This window comes from Ischnura elegans, chromosome 8, assembly GCF_921293095.1.
Source record: "Ischnura elegans chromosome 8, ioIscEleg1.1, whole genome shotgun sequence".
Lineage (NCBI taxonomy): Eukaryota > Metazoa > Arthropoda > Insecta > Odonata > Coenagrionidae > Ischnura > Ischnura elegans.
Genome location: NC_060253.1, coordinates 65,579,187 through 65,584,208, shown reverse-complemented (window position 1 = coordinate 65,584,208; position 5,022 = coordinate 65,579,187).

Here is a 5,022-nt window from a genome sequence, read left to right as displayed (position 1 = left end):
CCGCTGCTATCTCCTTAAACCTCCTCCCCATTCATACTTCCTCCCCTCCTTTTACCTGTTGTGCTTCCTGGTTTTAACCTTCTCTTCCACCTCCTTTCCCGGTCCCCACCCATCCCCTCCTCCGATTTCCCTTCTCCACTTCCAGTCTCCAGTCCGGCCTGAGGTTTCCCCTCCGACCGCGTTGACCAATCGCTTTCGACCCCGCGACACTGTCCTTGCCGCCGCCGCGAGTGTTATTGAAGCCGGGGAGAGGTGGTGGTGGGGCTGCGCGGGACGACAGTCGATGAGAAAAGCAAGGATTTAATTGAAGAAGGGATGGGCGAAATTTTTTTTCCCAGTCAGTAATAGCTAGTCCAAAATCAATACAGGAGAAATTTAAAAACTGTGTTTAGTCTGGCAGTTAGGTAATAAATCGATCCCTTATTCATATATTCGGAATGGAATACCTCTCCGTTCTAAGAAGACGATGCACTTGAAATTTGGGTGCATTTTTCCCTGTGCGAATTGCATAATATAGCATGTGTGATTTGTTTTCCTTTAAAAGCAGAGATTATGCAGACCCGATAAGAGCTACCTGTTTATCGAAGCAGTCGTGCACAGTGGCGCAGCGAGGAGGGGGGGATTTTGGGGGATAAAACCCCCTCAGGGCTCAGAGAAATTTTAAATTTTAATCCATTTTACTTAATTTGATTGATATAACTAAGAGAATAGTGTAAGGATTAAAAAAATATCCGTCCGAAAGCCGTAAAAACTCACCATTTGGAATCATTTATCTTAAAATTATCTCAATATATTAATCTCGCACCTACCGATTATCCTGGTGGGTATTCCATACCCCCACACACACCGGTATTAGTTGCACCTACACCCCCCACCCCCCCAGCCTTGATTCCTAGCTGCGCCCCTGGTCGTACATAATATGATAAGTAAAGCTCATGGTTCAGTCAGTGGCGGATCTATGAGGGGACTAAAGGGGTGATAGCCCTCCTCCCTTGGATATCCAATTTACACTTGATAGAATGGTAATTTTTTCCGACCCCACTACTGCTGGAATTTTAACCCCCACTTAGCCCCCTCCCTTGTCCCTATCCTGGATCCCAGTGACGTATATAGATCCTAATTTAGGGTGGTCTAAGTCAAGAGTAAGAAATGCTACCTCGTGGCAATGACGTAGGTATGATAGCATGTGCTGCAGGGGGCGGCCCTGGGAGTCCTCGGCTTTATTGTGGTTCCCACAGGACACTCCATTGCATAGGCGGATTTAGGGGGGAGGAGGCACGTGCCCCCCCCCCCAGACCTTTAAAAAAATATGAAAGATTTTTTTATACGGTCCCATTATCATTGCGTTCGTTTTGTATTACGAGGTATCCTTGTGCCCCCCCCCAGAACAAAATCCTGGATACGACCTCGCTTGTGCCCCTCCAGCAGTGGCGTAGCCAGGAATTTCGTTCGGGGGGGGGGGGTCCGAAATCAGAGTCATCAAAATCATATTTTAATAAAACCGGGTACTAATTAGAGGGTTTTAAACTAATTTAATGATTTTCATAATCGAAAAAAAACTCCATTTGTTAAGAAAATATTTTTTAATTCATGATTTTTTTTCAATATTTTGTTATCTTTTGTGGGAAAAAATAATTTTGTTTTTATATTACGGGTATGACAGGGTATTAGACCGAAACATCGCGTAGAGATAACGAGTCCGGACCCCCTGGACCACCCGCTGGCTACGCCACTGCCACCCACTAAGAAATCCTGCATCCGCCCCTGCTCCATTGCTCTCACGCCTAGTTCCTCTGGGACGGATCCACCCACACTCCCACCCATAAATACGCTGCCCAGTGGAGGTAATGAAGATAAAATGCGACTTCTATGGGTTGGTCATTCCATAGAGGCTACAAGCACTTGAGTGATTTGGGTTTGACCAAGAGTTTTTTTTTAAAGTTTGGACGTAAACAAGCGGACGATTAGCTGTCTTACTATCACGTGGACTATTTCGTTAAATTATTGCTCGTTACGTGAATCTCTAGGGGACATATGTCACTCCAATAACAGGGTATTAGACCGAAACATCGCGTAGAGATAACGAGCCTTTCATTATGTAAGCAAACTCATGGAAATGTTAAAATCGAACGGTTAATAAAAAATTAACATAATTGGAATCAGAAAACTCAAAAAAATAAACGTCATAAATATAAATTAATTCATTACGCACATAACGAAGTGAATAATGGCAAAGGCTCTTCCGACCATGGAAAGGCGTTAAAAAGCGAATTAATATTTTGTTTAGAAGAATCAACAGCATTTGCTTACGTTCATTTCTCGATATCATATTATTAGAAGTATTTACTTTTGCTTTCAAAGTTTCCCAACTGTCTATCACATCCCAATGTTATGTAAAAAGAGCGAGGGGGACCAGCTAATATTCCAATCAATCGAATAATTAGAGGATACGGTTGTGTGTTTAGTTTTTCGAATTGCACGCGGCATATGAAGGTCATAGAAGGTTCAGCGTAGTCAGGAATTAGGAGTGAGGAGGGATTGGGTGTTACAAACGCCACGTTGAGCCGTAATGGGTATTCTTTCGGGATCTTATTAAACTGGAGTTCAACTAATTGTAAGATAGGTATTAAGACCCATTCGCTCATTCATTATCAAAACTTAAATTTTATGCATACGAATCATTCTCTCTCGACTTGTCTTTTTTGCCTTTTCGAACGCGAATTACTCGTCTCATTTATCGTCTTCAAATTCCAAGATTATAAAGAATTTACCTTTATTTTGCCGTTTCCTTGCTTCATTAATACAAAAATTATTCATTCGAGAAAATGCTGAGGCTATCCTCTTAAATTTGAGTGTACGGGAAAACGTTGGCAAGAGTCGGCTATGTGTATTTAGAATATTTTAAGATGATTTGGTACGTTTTAAACAGGCAATTCGTCATGAAAGGATGGATCAAGCGGGAAACATGCGGCCTTTTAAGATTGTTTTGAATATATGAGGGTGGAGCCGAATACGGGTTGAGCTACAGTCGTAAGAACTTCACTCATTCACGGTTTGGGGTCTGACCCTTTTCCTAGGTCTTCGCACTGCTAGGATTTTTGTTGGTGTCCGAAGGCTTCACCTGAAAATCAAACGCGGAAACCGTGGCCCAATAGCCAAATGATGACCCTAAAAGCCAAGGGGCACAAGTGAAATTTTTATAATTTGGGAGATAAGTGAATATATTGTTTTGTGGGGTACACAATATTGCTGTGGCAAAGGGATACAACTGATTCACTGAATCTATATTTTTTATATACTTATCAGTGATTAACTTGTATCCCTTTCCCGCAACAATATTGTGTAACCCGACAACCATTATGTGCACTTACCTCCAAAATTATAAAAACGCACTTGTACACGTTGGCTTCCAGGGCCCGCAAATAGTCTACCCACTTAGATAAAATGCTCCCTGAGGTTCTTTAAATCATTTTTTTAAATTTCGTTATTGCATGAATTTGTTTTTGTCGTGTATTTAATATCGTTTTTATATATTAGCTTGCATTGAAGTGCTGTGGTAATTGTAACTTTTTTTAAAGTCAACATTATTATTTCAAATTCATTTTCTTATTGCGCCACAGGTACAGGAACTTCGTCTAGAGGAATGATGCCTATCTGGCCATGATGAGGCGAAATGCCGCATCTCGAAAAAATAAAAGTCGTTCGTCCGGGATGCAAGGCGTGGTCACTAATCGCGTCCGCAGTCCGGGCGCCGACCGGATGTTCCAGGGTTCAAATCCGGGATCTGGTCAATGTCCCGATCAATGGAGACATTCTTTGGGTTACGAGGAGTTGCTGAGTTAACCCATTCAAACGGGTAAGGCGGACCGCGATGAGCCGGCATTCTATAGCCAAGAAGCTATTCATTATGCATACAGTGCGTGGTGTCTCGGGACAGCGTATTCAATCGCCGATTCTGAGCTTGAAAAAAATTAATCACTTGCGCGAAGATATTTCTCCCACTCACAGGTAATCGTGCGTTGTGTTGTTAAAATAATCGAGTGGGCTGCGCTCTCATCGTTTCTGGGGAATCGTGATGAGAGCAGGGAAAGGTGCTGGCCTCGCTTACCGAAGGCGGGAGCTCGAATCTTACGTATTACGCTGGCCTTGGGGTAAACGGACTTGCGACTTCACAGGTTGCTCAGCTCCTGTAGTTCCGACAATGTTTCCTGTCTCGGTAAAATGGGAGGGTTTGCCATAATGCCTCTTCTGAATATTTTTAGTCAGTAAAATGTGGCTCGTCCGTGTCAGATTGCTCATGGGGATTTTTTTGATCCACTATAAATAGACTTCGGCGAATTCCCCAGTGGTTCTTAAGAGGCGAGCACGGCGAGAGCGGTGTCATTAATTGGGCGTATCCGCCGCATATTGTTCGTTCTCTAAAAATAATAGTGTGATATATTCTTTTTCTCAGAATTTGTATGTGAAACACCGATCATGGTGACGAAGTAGCAATGGTGTCTTCTTACTACGCAATCACAATGAAAGAAATAATAGGATCTTCATTAAGAGAGATAGACGGTAGAACAGGCAGATTCAGAATGTCTTTTTTTCCACGATCAATAAGAGATTATAACGGCAGCGATAAAACTCATAAATAGATTAGATGACTTGTAGTGTAGCCTACTAACCTATGTAAAACTTAATGCATGGTTCTTAATTTAATTATTATTTCTAACAGCATATGGTAGTATAATTTGTTAGTATGCGTGACGTTTTTTGTGCTGTGTGGTGTGTGTACTAATTGCATGCTGCATGCTGGTGATTGATCACCTCCTGCCAAACACCCTAGAGGTGGCTCGCAGGGTATTATGTAGATGTTAAGTTTTTGTGCTCTCATCTTCCCAGCTGATCGCTTTATTTAGTTAAATCATTTTTAATTTTAACACCATTCTTTACTATTTATTTTCCTAGGGATCATTTTCGGCCCTGATCACGCCCTTGAGCCGGCTCCTAAGCACTTTGCCAAAACCAAAAAAAATA